The sequence below is a fragment of the Castor canadensis genome, chromosome 14 (assembly GCF_047511655.1).
Source record: "Castor canadensis chromosome 14, mCasCan1.hap1v2, whole genome shotgun sequence".
Lineage (NCBI taxonomy): Eukaryota > Metazoa > Chordata > Mammalia > Rodentia > Castoridae > Castor > Castor canadensis.
This window is the reverse complement of record NC_133399.1, coordinates 40520450-40538271: the sequence shown is the minus strand read 5'-3', so window position 1 is coordinate 40538271 and position 17822 is coordinate 40520450. Positions and strand designations below refer to the sequence as shown.

General features: G+C 50.8%; 1 protein-coding gene across 4 annotated transcripts in view; it reads right to left on the bottom strand.

The window, feature by feature from the left end:
* The window catches only part of Kdm4b (lysine demethylase 4B), a 122443-nt gene that overhangs the window by 92323 nt on the left and 12298 nt on the right, over nt 1-17822 (bottom strand). For all 4 annotated transcript variants that reach the window (XM_020172387.2, XM_020172389.2, XM_020172391.2 and 1 more), the window contains exon 2: nt 2985-3092. The gene's annotated coding sequence lies outside the window, so the exon portion shown is untranslated. The remainder of the gene's footprint in view (nt 1-2984; nt 3093-17822) is intronic.

Here is a 17822-nt window from a genome sequence, read left to right as displayed (position 1 = left end):
CCATGCCACTCATTGTGCCCTTTAACCTCCAAAGCAAAAGACAACAAACACCACATTGGTGGTCATTTGTTACAGCAGCCACCAAGGCACACTCAGTGACCCTGCAGGTTTCTGTAAAGCCCCCAGGACGTGAATGTGTCTCTACCATGCTGGACCCCTGAGCTCTGGGAGCTGTGCCCATCTCTGAGGGCAACCCAGCTGGGCACTGGCTCACTTCCAGCTCTGGTCACACACTCAGCCTGCAAGGTTCAGGCTGGGCAGGACTCAGCATCTGGGTCTGCCAGCAGAGCTGGCCCCATGGGGGCCCCATGTACAGAATGGGTGGCACCCTAAAGTCCCCAGTTAGGACTACTTGCACAGCAGAAGTGGGGCCTTCAGGCACACATGGAGGTCCTGGGTCCTGTCATGGTGGCAGTAGGTGTCAACCCTCCAGGAAGAGCAAGATCCCTGTGTTCCTCCTCATGTCGTGGTCTAAAGCTGGACTGCTGTATAAGCTGAGACCACTGATAGAGAATCATATGGTAAGTAAGCGCTAGTTCAGTACAGGCACTATAATTAAAAAAACAGCCACCTCTTTAGGTCACCATGGCCTGGGCCAAGCCAGCTCCCATTTTCTTCCCTGGGTGAGCATCCTGGCTTCCCTCTCAGCCCATCTCCCTGATACCCATGACCCCCATCCCAGAGGCCATCTCTCACCATCCTGACCAGCTCCTCCTCAACCCAGGAGAAGAACCAGCCCAGGGATAAGTGACAAGACAGGGCACTCCAGGTCAGCCTGAGAGGGCTCTCTTGGTTATGAGCACAATGGGCCTGAGGCCACCCTCCTGTCTGCCCCTCGCCCAGTGCTCTGCAAACATGGGTTCTGGGTAGGGAGTTCAGGCCACTCAGGGAGGTGCTGTGGCTGGGATGCTCTGGCCACAGCGAGCTCCAGCCCTGCCCACATGGCATTGCTGTGGCTGGGTGGTGTCCTGACTTCCCACAGCCCACGGCACAGATGCCCACAATGTCCCCACCTAGACTCTGGCCCTGAGATGGACTTCCCCAGGGGCAGGATGGAGAATGAAGGCAGAGAGCTACCCCCAACGGCAGGTGAGAAATAGCCAGTTGACAGCCCCTTGCCAGCCACGTGCGTGTCTGTCTGAGAACAGTGGTGCTTGGCACAGAATGCTACCCTGTGTACAACAATCAACCCATGTCCCCCATGAGCCAGATGCTGAGGACTGGCAAGGTCTCTGGGCCTTGATGGTGCAGGTGTTCGAGACTAGACAGATTGCAGTAGGAGGCCCAAAAAGAACACAGTATTTGCTATACTGGACAGAGCCCTGGGAAAGTTACAAAACTAGTGACAAATGGAAATGGCCAATGTATGATGGAAAGACATGGGGACTCGATGAGCACTAAAGCAAAAGGTCCTGGGCCCTAAGGGGCATCTCTTCCTCTCCTCTTCCCAGCCCCACTCCATCTGCTCCCAAGGATCTAAGTCCCAGGAGATCTGGCCAGAGATGCCACCATCTCAGTCAGGTCCTTGCCACCAAAGCACACTTCCAGTAGGGAGGGATAATGAGTATCCCTAAACTGTGCAAGGGAAAACAAATGACAATCCCCTGTCCCCTTGCTCAGGGTTCTACTAATAACCAAAGGTGGCAGAAGAAAAGTGACGATCATGTCTCTTACCCTGAAGGCCTATGCTTCCTCCACATTCTACTCTCTCTTCTACGTTGGTTTTAATTTTTTAAAAACGATTCCATCACAACAGTACAGGAGGAGGTACCAAAATGGCCTCAGACGTCATGAACATCCTCATTCCCCAGAGCTGGAGAACACAGCACCACATGGAGCCCACAGTTAGAGATGATTTTTGGTTTTGGTTTCTGTCTTGTTTTGCTTTTGGCAGGTACTGGGGCTTGAACTCAGGGCCTCGCGCTTGCTAGACAGGCACTCTATCGCTTGAGCCCGTCCTTTTCATGTTGGTTATTTTTGAAATAGGGTCTCACTTTTACCACAAGCCAGCCTGAACCATAATCCTATTTGTGCTTCCCTTTGCCACCATGTCTAGCCATTGGTTGAGATGGAATCTTGCAAACTATTTGTCCAGGTGAGCCTTGAACTGTGATACTCCCAATCACCTCCCAAGTAGCTAGCATTATAGGCTGAGCTGCCACGCCTGATCTAGGGGGTGTTTGTGATTAGCCTGGAGACATCACCCATCATGTGCACAGACATGAAAGTGCATGTCCAAAGTTAGCTTTGTTACAGTACTGGACAAGGGTACAAGACCTTAAGATTTTGATGTATGGCCAGACATGGCTAGCATTACGTAGACCCTAGCAGGAGAAATCAGCGATGGCATGCTACTGCACTATAGGTGACCACAGATCACAGTACTGCATTTTAAACAAGCTGGGAGAAAGACACGGAATGTTTTCAGCATGGAGAAATAAATGAAAAATGCTTGAGGAGACAGGCATCTTTAACCTGGTTTACACATTACACGCCGTATGCATGTATCAAAGTGTCACATGGGGCTGGGGGAGAGCTCAGGGGTACGGCTCCTATCTAGCATGCACAAGGCTCTGGGTTCCATCCTCAGCACTGCAGAAAGGCCTTGGTAGAGACCATCCCCACGCATGCTGTAACCGTCCTGTCCCCTTCCTAGCATGGGTGAGTGAATGTATCCTATGTTACCCACAGGAGGTGTCATAGGGGACCCGAGATGCACAAGGGGCAGAGGCCCTGGAATTCTCAAAAGGGAGCTGGAATTTGGCTGCTAAGAGGCAGAAGTGTGCACATGGAGCTTATGAGCTCAGTGAAGAAATGTTCAAAGAACCACCTCTGCACTGGGAAGGTAGGGAGGTTGTTCTGTCTAAGGACAGCATGGCCCCAACACCCAGGAACTATCAACAGGGCGGGTCACCACCTCCTCCTGCAGCGTTGCACAAGGTGGATGACCACCCTGGGCCTGCTGCAGCCACTGTTTCACTTACTTCTGAGTTGCCAGGTAGATTCCAGGTGGCCAAGGTGCTGGCTGATGGGTGCTCCAGTAATCAGCAGAATTTCTTCCTGTCAGTCACCTCCAGTGACAGGGACAGCTCCTACAATGTGCAAACAAACACCATTCACTAAACCTCTGCAATCTCAGGTTTTCATTCTAAATTACACTCTTCCCAGGCAACCATGCAGTACTGGACACTGGCCTGTGTTCCAACTTTTCCAAACCCTCACCAGTTTTCAAGAACATGACATCTGTAACTGAAGCACTCTGCCTAATTAACGTCTCCCAATGACTGCTCACGTTAAGCTTAGCTGTTAAACACTAGGAGCTGGAGCAGCAAGGGCTTCCGTCAATAGTCAAATTACCACCAAAGATTCTGGAACCCTTAAGCCACAGACAGCCGCTGAAAGACTTTTTAACAGGTTTTGCCTCCTCCAAAGCAGAAAAGTCACGTGGAAAAGCCACCTGACACTCCATTCACACCCCCACACAGCAAGAGTGCAGGACAAGTAAGGCAGGGGCTGCGGGAGCTGTGGCCCATGGAGGTCAGGACCTATCTGGACAGTGACCAACAGTTGTGGGCACAAGAACTCAAACACTCAGCATTTGGTGACAGAGGTAGGATGGGAGGCTAAACTCTGTGATATAAGACCTTGACAATGTAGTCTGCAGCTCTGAAGGCCAAGCCTGCCACTTCCTAGCCTGTGCCTCTGCACAAGAAGGCCCTCAGCTCCACTGTGGACTTCTGTCTGACCTGCAACTCCAAGTCCTCTGGGGGTGAGGGGGTTTCCAGCTTCTGGAAGGGATGCTGATCCCCCGGGGCTCTAGTTTTGTTAAGTCCCCACATGCTTTCTGTGATCCAGCAGAAGGTTTAAATAACACAAATTTGACAAACACTCTTATAACACACACCATCCTCTGATGTTTTCTACTTTTAGTGGTTTTCTCAACATTATCGGGCCCAATCAATTCATGATTTCCTTCTCTCTTACCAGGCTTCACCCCTAGACTGAAGCCCACACTGAGCAGTGGATTTTGGGGCCACAGGCTGCACACCCCTTCCTCTGTACTACTTGTACTTCCCAGGGCCCTCACTGCCCTTTCCTCCTGGCCAGGGGCAAAGTCTCCCTACTCCCCAACCCTGCCATCAAGCACTAGTCTGTGCCCTGGACACCTGGGAACTCTTGAGGTGACTATGGCCAGCAGAGGTAGCCAAGCCCTCATTCCCAGAACCTGTGGCTAGGTTACCTCTCAGAGCAGAGGAGACCCTGCACATGGGATCAAGCTAAGAACCCTGAGCTGGGAGCATCCCACCATCTGGGGCCCAGTGTCACCAAAGGGTCCAGGTAAGAGGGAAGCAGGAGGTCAGAGGCTACGAGCCAAGGGATGCAGGGCCTCTAGAAGCTGGGACACACGAACGCATCTGGGAGGGAGCAGTCCTGCCCTACCTGGATTGCAACCTAGTAAGGCTCATAGCCTCTGGCTGTAAGAAGCAATGTGTGCTTTGGGCCACTTGGTCTGTGGTCATCTGTCAGAGCAGTGAAGGGAACAAACAGTTTGCTATACATGCATCCCTGATCACAGGGGTGGAGGAAAGTTTCAGCCCATGGGCTGGGCAGGCTGCTCCCCTGTGTCCTGCCAGCTCCAGCTCTGCCCTCGTCTCAATGGGCTCCTGTGTCTCCATGTCATATATAATCATATCTTTGCATACTGTCTTCCCTCATTACACTGTGGGCCACCCACCAACATTGGTCTGAAAGATTGAGAAGCCCTAAGAGCAGCTAAAGAGATCACGGTGTGCCATTATGCAAACAGATGCCACCAGGCTTCTGAGACCATAGTTCCTCCTACCCTTGCTTGGGAGGCTAGTGGCTCCAGAGCTGAGGTCAAGCCCAAGTCTCAGGGCCCAGGCCAAGTTGGGGCTGCTGTCCACCCTGGCCCTGGCACAGTGGGAAGGGAGCCAGGCTAGCCACCTCTAGTGCTTCCTTGGGTGAGGGCCCCCAGGCTGGCCAGTTGCCACCTGGGAGGCTCTGGGATGCTGAGACCTGGCCCCAGACCTGGCCCCAAGACCAAGGGCAAGGACGGGAGGGTCTCAGGTGCTCCCAATCTTTAGCATAGCCCCCTGCATGTGACACCCTCCCTGATGTTTCCATACAGAAAGCAGGGAAGGAGGCACTGCCTGGTGGGAAGACCTGATGGATGACTTTGGGGCCAGCATTAGCCACACAGGTCACCAACCATGTGGAGGGCTCAGGCCCTGGGCAGGATGTGACAAGGAGGCCCCTTCCCTTCCACCTGGGCCCATGTCTGACCATGAAACAGCAGACAAGCCTAGTGGAAGACAGTCTGTCTGTCCTCCTCAAAACTGCCCAAGGTGAGTGACCAAGGGAACATGAGGAGATGTGGTGACTGTGTCACGTTGACGCTGCACTGGATCAGGAACAGAGAGAGGGTGCAGGAATAAACTGGTAGTCAGAATGTATGTGGCATTTAGTTAATAATGGGGCAACACTGATTCGCTAATGACCAACTGTACAAATGCCCCACCAGAGTGAACCTTTAACAATAGGAAAATGGAGGAAGGGTAAGACAGGCACTCTGTCGTATCTGTCCCATCTGTAAATCTGAAGCACTTCTAAAAACAAGCCTGCTAATTTAGAGAATAGCAAACTGAAAGGCCTGGGGCTACTAGGTCTGAGTCACGTCCTTGCCTGGCCCCAGTCCGCTGACCTCACTGTGGGCTCTGGGCAAATCTGGGGCACTAAGAATAGAGCTGGCATGGGAAGTCAGCTGCAGCACCAGAGCAGCCTGCAATGACAACCCAGGGCCCCAGATCTAACTGCTGTGCAACAATGCTGCTAGGCACTTCTGTCTTACCCTTGGCTCCTCTGCGAACAGCCAGCAGGGGGCCGGGGGCACCTGCAGCAGGCAATAGGAAAGGAGCTAGCCATACCACCACACTGCACTGAATCCTGAGGGACTGCCCCTGCCTTGGGACTGCCACCTACTTGCCCAAGGGTCACCTCAGTCACCCAGGCTGACTCCTGGTGGGACGAGCCTGTCAGAGGGTAGGGTCTCTCCCAACCACATGCCCATGTCCTGCCCTGGGACGGATATGGCTCTGAGGGTAGGGAGTTACCTGGGAAGCCTCAGGGCCCAAAATAAAGGGGTCCCTTCACCTGCACACTCAGTTACCTGATCCAGGGTGGCTTAGTGCCCAGCCCTGCCTATTCCTCCCAGGGCCACAAGCCCGAAGCCACCCTCACAAGGGACATGACATTTCTTGCTACTACCCATGCCTCTAGCCCAACAGTGACCCTTCTGCAGGGGACTCCATGTTACCCTCACAATTTGGGTGTCACTCGAGTCTCAGAAGGGCCCAGTGACTTCCACACCCTACTGCTTAGTAGCATGAAGTTGAGCTTCCAAAGATGTATGTACGGATGGACGGAAGAGATGGAAGTAGAGATGTGTATGAACACACAGTTGGTGTCCTGACTCCCAACCCTGTCGGCTGATGGGACGGGACCTGGAAGCCAGGATACTCTGTGACATGAAGCACACCCAGCCCCACAATGTGGTTTCTAAGTACAGTTCTCCAACATCGGGAGCCTGCAAAGAGCCTGGACAACTCCAGGGCTGGGGCAGTGGACACACAAGATCAGTGTGGGGCATCTGTGGGGCCGGAGAGGAAGGAAATGCTCAGATGATGGGAACGCGGGAGGGACATACATGGATGGAGTCACCCCAGTGGGATGAACTAAAGATGAGATTGGATTACAACCCACAAAATAAAATAAGCATTCAGACATCTTTACAATAAAAAATTTAAAGTGGAATCAAATAAGGGGAGGGACAGCTTTCTTCTCCAAAGAATCCTACTTAAGAAGTGTCAAGGAAACAAGAGGAACAACATGAAATCGAACACCATGAATGCCACAGTGATAGGAAGCAGGGAAGACCCACAGATGCAAAAGTCAACAGGTGAGAGTCTGAAGAACACACTATCTGCAGAGTGTGAAGTGCAAAAGGGAGAAAGTAACTTTCAAGTGGGAAAATCTCAGCCAGAGATCAAGGTTGACATGACCACAGTGAGATGGAGCAGCATTCATGCCCCCAACACACTGCCCAGAGACCACTCAGAGGAAACCAGACAACGCCAAGTGAAACACAAGTGTCAAGGTCATGGGAGACAAGGACTGAGCCCACAATGACTGAAGAGCTGGGACTGCCCAGGAGTCCAAGAAAATGGGCAGCTAAACCCAAGTGTGAACCTGGATGGGGTGCAGAACCAGGAAAGGGCCATTAGTGGGACAAAAGGCAGAAGCCTAATGAAAGCTCCAGCTGGTAGATAGTATGTCACACTGTAACTTGCTGGTGTGGACACTCTTCTGCGAGTCAGGCAGAGCAAGTTTTAGCTCTGCTAAAACTGTAAAAAGATCCAAGCATACAGGAAAAGCAAACTGACAACACACTATAATCCAGCTGTGGGCCCATCAAAGACCAAGCCTGCTAAATACAAGGTTCAGATTCTCCCCTTTGAAAGAACTGAAAATCTGACACTTTTTCACCAACTTTCACATGCAGGAGAAGAGCCTCTTATTTACAAATATTTTGCCAAATCTTTACTTATGCCAAAATCCAACTGAAGATGTTGCAATGGCTCCATTAGGGAAGTACAGAAAACCCAGGGCTGTCTGGGTCCTAACTAAAAAAGTTCTAACCTCACCTTAGATGGGCCCTTACATGAAAAATATATCAGCCTTATTTTTCCCTAATGTCCTCACCCAAGACTAGACACAAAATAACAGGTGACAGACCTATTCTAACCAAGAGAGTGTGGAATTGGCATAAGGCAGACTTGTCAGTCAATGGACACAGTTAAGAGTTCTGAAATAAAATCGGCTGATTTCTACAAGGATACCAAGAAATAGGTTTGTCAACAAAACATTTTAGGACAATGGATATCCACATGGAAAGAGTGAATTTACACCTCTGCCTCACACCATATGCAAAAATTAACTCCAAATAGAACAAAGATCTAATAAAAGCCAAGCTATAAGACTCTTTAAAAGAGTAAATCTTTGTAATGTTGAAGTAGACAGTTTCCAGTTATGACATCAGAAGTGCACTGGACAAAAGAAAAAGTACATTGTACTTTCTGCTTTATAGGCTACCATCAAGAAAGTGGAACTGCTGGGCATTGGAAGCTCAACCTGTAGTCCCAGCTGCTCAGGAGGCAGAGATTAGAAGGATTGCAGTTTGAAGCCATCCCAGGCAAATAGTTCACAAGATCCCATCTCAGAAAAACCCAATACAAAAGAGGGCTGGAGGTGTGGCTCAAATGGCAGAGCGCCTGCCTAGCAAGTACAAAGCTCTGAGTTCAAACCCCAATACCACACACACACACACACAAAAAAAAGAAAGACAGCCTAGAAAGTACCTGCAAATCATGCATCCGATAAGGGACTAGCATCCAAAATATATAAAGAGCTCTCACAATTCAACAAAAAGACAATGAAAACAGTTCAAGGATCTCCAAGATAGTGTGCAGGATGGTACATGGGGTTTTCCTGCAGCCTATACCCCTAGCCCTCCTCCTGGCACTTTCTGTCCTTTTGGAACCTGTTAGGTCAATAGTGAGGTGACCAGGGAGACAGGTCATAGACTTGCCAATGCCCTCCCTTACAATGACCATTAGGGACAGTGGGGCAGGGACCTCCTTCAAGGTCCTTCCAGAAGGTTCCACTTCACTACTCCAACCCCAGCCCCACCCCAGCCAGGTCCTAGTTCTAGCCTCTTTATAAGCCATGTGACTTTGTTCTGGCAGAAGCTGGTTAGGCTCTGCTCTGACAGCTTCCTTTACAGGATGATGATATGTCATCCCAGGCATCCTGGCAGATACCATCATCATGCCTGCTGTATACAAACCAGAGGCTATCTGGGACACAGAGGCGATGCATAAGCCAGGCCCACAGCTGGCCACCCTCTCAGCTGACCCTAGCCCTAAGCAACCCAGGCTCGTCCCAGGGCAGAAAGTCCAGCTGGGGCAAAGTGAGTCAGAAAGCACCAGGCGATTGGGCCCAGACTCACACCAAGAACACAGGAGGCTCAGGTTGAGACCAGACCATCATGGGGTCCGCTGGCAGGGAGCACATACATCACCAAGGCAGACAGACAGAGTAGGCCTGGCCTCAGGCATGTAGATGGGGAGGAGTGAAGGCAGAGCTCTGCCGGAGTAGAAGAAAAATGGGGCAGGAGGCAGTGGTGGGGCACTGGTAGGGAAGGGAAGGAAGGGAGTGGGCCTGGCCTGGGCAGCTGAAGGACAAAAGGAAGGAGGGGGACAGAATGGCCTGGCTCCGCTGACCCCTGCTGCTCACCTCCCCTGCTCTGTCCCTCACTCTGAGAGCATGGCCATCCCTGCCCCATCCACAGATGGCTTCCAGTGGATGAAACTGAGGATCTAGAACATGTGACTGCAGCACGTACATAACCCAGGTCACAAGGACTCAAACTGTCCCCAAACATGCCAGGTGTCTTCGGCAGCCCCACCCCTTGACTGCAGGGAAGCTGAAGGCTGAAAACATACCTGTGACACCTAGAGATCCTGATAACCCATTTTAGGAAGGTGGCAGAGGCAGACATGCCTAAAGGGCCACAGGGAAAGAGAAGGGTTGGGGGCTGGTGGGCAGACTGTAAGGACAGACTCCCTGTAGGCCATGGACTCAAGGCCAGGTAAGGAAGGATGCCAGGGCTAAGGGCAGGGCTACATGCTACAAGGGCAACAAAGGCAGCTGTGGGTGTCAGGAAGGGCTAGACCATGGCTTATGAAAAAGGCAAGGACCCAGCATTGGAGGAATCTCTACCCTCCCCAGAAGAAAAGGATGTGAAAGAATCCATAACCAAGTCCCCTTGTCCCTACCCTCCAGGGCACAGGCCATCCCCACCTGAGACAAGCTGGGTTCTAGCATTACCATCAGGCACTAATTCATAGTAAGCACATGTGTGCCCAGGTACATGGGGACATCTCCAACCCTACAAAAGAATTATAAGCATCCCACAGAGGGGAGCTGCATTACGTCTTCACTGCCCCCCAACCTCCAGCCAGACATGTGAACTTCGGCAGACTCGTGGGGACAGATGCACCTATGGAGAGACAGGCAAGACAGAAATAGAGCTTCTGTGTGTGACAAAGGTGGCATCTGGAAGCACTGGGAGGAAGACTGGCTCTTCACTCACTGCTGCTGGGCCACCGGGTAGCCGCATGGAGAGAAACAAAGGTCACTACCTCACACCATCCAGAAGAATGGATTCCAATGGATTAGGATCTGTGTGAGGAAGAACACCACAGAGCACCAGAAGGACCCACACCATGGGGGTCATCACCAGCCTCAGTAGAGGGAAAGGCTCAAATGCAAAGGGTTGGGCCCCTCCCTGCTGACATGTTGGAAACTTGGTCCCCAAGTCCTATGGGGATGGTGCTTGCAGAAGGGGCCTTTGGGAAGTGATTCGGGATAGATGAGGTCATGAGGCTAAGATCTCCATGATGGTACTGGTGGCTTCATAAGAGGAAGAGAGCGCCAAAGTGGCACCTGTGTCACCATGTGATGCTTTCCCCCAAGTTATGACCTAGTACAAGGGCTTCACCAGATGCTGGTGCCATGCTCTCAGATATCCCAGCCTCCAGAGCCATGAGCCAAAAGAACTTCTATTCTTTATAAATTAGCCAGGTCTCAGGTATTTAGTTATAGCAACAGAAAGTGTGCTAAGAGGGGCTGGGGTGTGACTCAGTGGTGAACACTTGCCTACCATGCACAAGGCCCTGGGCTCCATCCTCAGCGTGGCAGAACAACTTTTTTTTTTTGAGTGAACTAAGACTCAAATCCAGAAACAAGGAAACCAAATAGTCACAAATGTGGCTCTATTATCAAGAAAGTACAGAAGAAGGAAGGGAAGGGGAGAAAAAGAAAGCTTTCTGTAGAAAACTCCTTAAGAAAGTCAAAAGGAACTGAGAGGAGATATTTGTAATACATACATACTCCAAAGGGTTTACCTTTAAAAGTTAGGGAGAAAGCCAAACATCCCATAGAAAAGTGGATGAAAAGCAAAAACAGACAATTCACAGAAGGACATGAAAATGGCCTTTCCCCTAATGCCAAGCCACTCACCCCATTCATAACCACAGAAATGCTAATAAAAACTCCAGGCCCCACTTGGCAGCACTCAGACTGGCAGGTGCTTTAAACAGGGAACAGCATGCCCTGCTGGTGAGGTGAGGTGAGGAACGGTACTGCTGGCCAGATGTGCATGGACCCTGCAGGGGGAGGGGGGATGGAGGTGGGGGGGGGGCATGCGCTGGAGAGTTGGCAGAAGCTACCACCAGCACATCTGCACTTCTCTTTTGATCCAGCATTTCTGTCAGGAGAAATGTCCCCTAAAATCCTTTCCACCATTGAGAGCCACAGGCACTAGGTTACTGACTACAGAACAGTTTGCAACTGCAAAAGCCTAGAAACAGCATGAAAAGCCCAAGAGGAGGGGGCACTGCATCTCCACCTGACACCACACATCTGTGGAGAGGAGCCAAGACACCTCCATGGCCTGATGGAGCAGTTTCCAGGACATGGTGCTAAGTGGAGAGCATCATGCAGAGCAGCCTGTTATCCACCTTCGAGGGAGAAAGGGGGAGAGAAGAAAGTACACATCTGTGCCTTTGAGCCGCAGCACACTGTGGGAAGCCTGCCCAGAGACCAACAGAACGCCAACTGCAGGGAGGGGTGGGACGGGATGGGGGTTGGTGACCTCTCCACGTGTCTTCTGTATAGCCTGACTTTGGAACCATGTTAATGTTCTGCTTTCAAAATGAGTCAAGGAATCAATGAATCCATGAGCAAGTAAAGAATTCGATAAGACCTGGGGGATCCTAATGCAAACAGAGACAAACCTAACTGCATCTCCAGTGAGCATACAGCTGCAGTGAGGGAAGCAGACGGATGAACCAACCCATGTACCTTAGTAATGCTTTGGAACTACACGCCTCTGAGATAAATAAAGATAAAGGAACACCGGCTCCTGTGCTGGAGGCTGCTTTGTAATGTAGGCGGCAGGTGGGTCTCACTGTCAGCGAAGCAAGTTACAAACAAGGAAAGGGGAGGGCAGCAGGAGACCCTGGGTGTGGGACTGGAAGTGCAGTTTTCAGTGTGAACTCATGGGCATGGACAGGGGAGTGGATGGGTGGATGAATGGATGTGTGGATGGATGGGTGGGTGGATTAGTGGATGAGTGGGCAGGTGGATTGTGGGGGGGTGGGTGGATGGATGGACAAGTACATGGGTGGATGAGTGAGTAGCTGTGTATGTAGACGGGTGGATAAGTGGGTGAGTGGATGGGTGGATGAGTAGGTGGGTGGACGGATAGGTAGGTGGGATGGTGGATGGGGAGATGGCAGGGTGGACGGATAGATTGGTAGATGCATGGATGGGTGGGTATGTGGATTGGCAGGTGCATGTATGAATGGATGGATGGATGGGTGGGTGGATAAGTGGATGAGAAGGTGAGGAAATGAGTGAGTGGATGGGTAGATGAGTGGGTGGATGACTGGGTGGATGGGTGGATGTATAAATATAGATGTAGCTGGGCGACGGTGGCTCACACCTGTAATCCAAGCTACTCAGGAGGTAGAGATCAGGAGGATTGTAGTTCGAAGCCAGCCCAGGCAAACAGTTTGAGAGAAAACCTTATCTGGAAAAAAACCAGCACCAAAAAAGGATTGGTGGAACGTCTCAAGGTGTAGGCCCTGAGTTCAAATCCCAGTACGAGAAAGAAAGAAGGAAGAAAGGAAGGCAGAAATGGATACTGGTGTCTCTGTGCTTGCATACTCACACACACTGACACTTACACAAACACATGTATGGTGTGTGCACGTGTCTCCCACTCAGTCCAATGAGCAGAGACCCTGGCAGCCTAAACCCACCTGGCCACAGCCCTTGGTCTCCAAGTGGCAAACTCCATAACACAACTGATCTCTGAGAGATCCCAGGGATCCACTTCAGGATGTGCTCAGAGAATGGCGGGGACATGTGCAATGGCCAGTAGACAGCTGGATGGGAATCCCTCTGGACAAATCCAGGGACATTTGAACAACCAAATTAGTGATGTCAGTGGATTATGACCTGCTGAACAGAGAGTCCATGAGTCCACATGGATGGAAATAAGCAGGAGAGGGAGCTAGGTGTGGTGGCACAAGCCTGTGATCGCAGCACTTGAGAGGCTGAGGCAGAAGATCACAAGTTTGCAGTCAACCTAGGCTGCATAACGATACCTGATCTCAAAATAAAATAAAATTTTTAAAATGCCAGGAGAAGGAGAAGAGAGCTGCAGAACTGCTCCTACAGTAGAAGCCAACTACAACTGCTAGATGTGGAAGGCATGATGGGATTAGACGGCTGCCCTCGGCAAGAGTCAGCTGTGGCTGAGGAGTTACAGTAAGCTCACTGCTCAAAGCCCCGCAAGTCCCTTAAGGACCAGAAAAGATCAAACAGGAACCTGATGGTGGAGACACCCAGTGTGTACCACCTTAACCAAGGGATCGGGGCTCCCATTACCAGAAATGGGACCAATCCACACCAGGAGCTTCCTCATAGCAGACACTGAGGAAACGTTGTCGCTTCTGTGACTTTGCTGCCAAATATGGTGAAGAGGAAACAGACATTCTGCAGAATAGAGGGCTGGGCTCTTCAACACATCACGGGCACACACTGCAAGGACAGACTCAAAGACATGACAGACATGCGGCAGAAGTCAGTGCAATCCTGGGTGCTCTGCACTACTTACAGACGCTGCTACCACGTCACAGCAGGACCTGTGGTTAGAGCAGGGTTGTACCCGATCAATTTCCTGAGCCTGACAGAGCTCACTGGTGAGAAGGGATGCCTTGTCCTGGGAAACACACCCTGAAATGTTTGGAGCTGAAGGGCCTCTGCCCAGAGCCTACTGAGAGTGCTTAGCACTCAGGAGAACGCAGAGAGTACGACAAAGAATAGAGCAAAGGCCAAAGAGCATCACCATGGGGGACCTGGGGAAAAGGCACCTGGGAATTCTTCCTAGTGTTCCTGCAACTTTTGGGTCAAGCTGAAATTGTGCCCAAAAAATAGAAATAAAAGGGTGGTAGCCAGGTTCACGCCTGCAATCCTAGCCACTCAGGAGGCAGAAATCAAATCAGGAGCATCATGGTTTGAAACCAGTCCAGGCAAAAAGTTTGTGAGACCCTATCTTGCAAAAACCCAACACAAAAAAAGGGCTGGTGGAGTGGCTCAAGGTGAAGGCCCTAAGTTCAAGCCCCAGTACAGCAAAAAAAAAAAAAAAAGTGTGCAAAGGGCCAGGAAAGCCAGGAGAGCCACAGGTGTGGCCACCCAATCCTCACCTCACTTCTGGAACCTCACAGAACAAGGGGCCTGCCAGTCAACTACATCTCCACTAGGGATCACGGAAGCCTGGCCCTGGGAAAGGGACTAACAGTGGTCAGAAGGGAAACGGGACAGAAGCCAAGAGGAGACCCCAGGTAAGGCCCTCCCTTTACACACAGGAAAGTATTGGCAACCATCAGCATTTGCAGACTAATCTTCCTATCCATCTGCAAGTCTGCCCTGAAATCTGGACAAGGCGGTGCTTTAGAGTGATAGGCCAAGGGGCCCATCCCTCACCCGAGGGCCCTGGGACCCAAGACAAGTTCCCTAAGCCCCAGCGTCCTCCTCCCTGTACAGTGTGCTCTGAGATATCCCTCAGAGTCACTGCCCACTCAGATCAGAGATGACAACAAGACCAATGATACAGGCTCACTAGCTCATGCATGCACGACTCAGCACCTGGCATGTCTGCCCTGGCAAGCAGATACTGTTATTACAGCCCATTTCCCAGATGAGGAAAGTGGAGCACAGGGCAGTGAAGTGACTTACCCAAGACCACACAGGTAACAGCCTGGAAGCCAGGCATAAATCCAGGAAGGTCTACTGTGAGGTCTCCCCAAGCCGCAGCCACCTGGCAGGAGACTGGTGGAAATACAGAAGCTCTCACCCCACCTCACAGCTTCTAGATTGTAGGAGTTCATTAAACTCATACAGTACAAGGAGGAAGAGCCAGGCTCGTTCCTATGATCTCAGCTACATGGAGGAGAAGATTTGGAGAAGCACAGCTCAAGACCAGCCCATGCAAAAAGTGAGACCCCATCTCAACTGTTAAGATGGGTGTGGTGTGGTGTGGTAATACATGCCTGTCATCCCAGCTACACTGTAACCATAAATAGGGTGATGGCAATCTCAGCCAGTCGGGGCAAAAATGGGAGACTCCATTCAAAAAATAACTCAAGCAAAAGGGGCAGTGGGTGTGGCTGAAGTGATAGACCTCCTACCTAGCAAGCCCAGGGCTCTGATTTCAAACCCTAGTGTTGCCAAAAAAAAAAAAAAAAGTACAAAGAGGAAGAAATGGGCCAATGTTTTTATAATCTCAGGGAGGGGGAGACCTCACTAAGCAGGTCACAAACCGGAACCCTTAAAGCGAAGGACAAATTTGGTAACAAACTTTAAAACCTCCTATGAACAACACATCAAAAATAAAATTGAAGCTAAATGAGGGACTGAGAGGAACTGAGAAAAAAAATGTGTAACACAAAATGGTGCTAACAGTTCCAATATAGAGAAGGTTATTATAAATGAGCAGTGCCCCTAGGGTACACCTGACAGGTGACATTTGTGGCTGTCATGCCTTGTGGGAGAGGGAAGTGTAAAATGACAGGTTAAAAGGAGGGGCACATGCACAAGGCCCTGGGTTCGATCCCTAGTACTGCCCCCAAAAAAAGAAAGAGAGAAAGAAATACAATATACCAAGTGCTCACTCATAGAATGGCTGAGTAAACTACACACAACAGTACCAAAATAAAGGAGTGTGGGATCATGGGAATGCAAAGAGCTGTATAGGACACACAGTGATGCCCCGATGAGGGGGAACCCTTACCAAGATGCCAAGAGTGGCCATCTCTGGGCAATGAACAGTGGGAAGACAGACAGGTAATTCACACGCTTGTGAGGCTTAGAAGTATTTGAAAAAAGCCAGCCTCGGCCTGCAACTAACCACTAAGCTCCCATTCTGTCCCACCACCAGCTCGGAGGCTGCTCCATCTGGGGACAAGAACTGACCTTAAGGGGAAGGGACTCATGCTGCAGGGACTGAACAATGAGGGCACCCCATGACCCACTCAATTTAAAGAGGGGGGTTGCTTTTTTGTTTTTTGCAGTGCTGAGGATGGAACCTAGGGTCGCACACATATAAAGCAAGAGCTCACCGCTGAGCCACACCCCCAGCCTCCCACCTAATTTAAATGAAAACTGACACATCAGAGCTTATCCACACGGCTGGGATGAGCTGTGGGAGTGTAAAACACCTTGGGAAACAGTTTGGCAGCTCCCTAAAGTGCTGAGCATGGAGTTACCTTCAACCCAGCAATTCTACTCCTAGGTATCTGCCCACGAAAAAGGGACACGGGCATGCACACAAAAACTGATATGCACATCTAACAGCCACATTCTTCACAAGAGCCAAAAAGTGCAGACAGCCCAGGTGTCCACCAGCACATAAACATTGTGCTCTGTCTGCACAATGAAGCACCGCTCAGCCACAAACAGGAGTGAGGCTCTGCCACATGCTACAGTGACGACTCATGGACACTGTGTTCAGTGAGAGAAGCCAGACACAGAAGGCCATATACTGTGTGATTCAATTCAGTCACGCATTGCTTCATGACAGGGCTATATTGTGAGAAATGTGTTGCTGGGTGGACATCAAGGCGTGTACTCACCCAAACCAGGATGGCACACACCCAGGCTTTAGGGTGCAGCCATCACTCCTGGGCTAAAAATCTGTGCACGGTGCCTGTGGGACCATGGGCAACTGGGACATAGGGGTAAACTGTGGATCTCTGCACATCCACACACGGAAGAGGTGCAGCAACACCACGGACAACAGGAGTTCACAGCTCCTGTCGGACTGTATCCGTCACTGACTGAGACAAGGTTATGCAGGATATGACTATCTAGGAGATGTCAGAATGGACAATCCCTAGAGACAGAGGCATGACCAATGGCATCAGACTGGGGGAAAAGAATGAGCAGTGACTGCACATGGTGTGGACTTCTCCTGAGGCTATGAGTTGTTCTGAAAGTATAACTCTGTAATATACAATAACCATTGAAGCGTGCACTTTAAAAGTGGATGGTGTAGCACACGAGTCACACTTAAAAGCTGGAAGACAAGTGAAGCACACTGCACCAAGTTCTTCTCAATACCCCAGTGTCGTTGGAAACTTAACTAAATGCACCCAGAACCCTGTAGCTACCCCTCTGTGGATGCTGGAAGCACCTGCTCCACCTGCCCTGGGTCATCCTGACCTTACCACACAGGACGCAGTCCCAGGCTCTCACTGGAAGGGCTATGATGCCATCACAAAAAGCCCAATCACTCTGGGGGCCTTCAGCAAATTTATCACCAGGGCCTTGGGGGCTTTCTTGTCCTGAGTGCCCCGAGGACCCAAAGACCTGCCTCCAAGTGTGCATGGCACCCTGATCCAGCTTTGGAGCTCTGGGGCCACAAAGCAGTGAGCTTACATGGGACCAAAGATATGAAGACAGCAAGGAAGGATCCCAGTGTCTCACAACCCCAGATCCTGGGCCTTGTGGAAACTTCAGGATCCCAGGTCCTAAGATGGCTCTGAGCACATGTCAGGCAAACTGGTGCAGCAACAACAGCAGCCTTGAAAAAAGCCAAGCACTTCAGGTGCAAG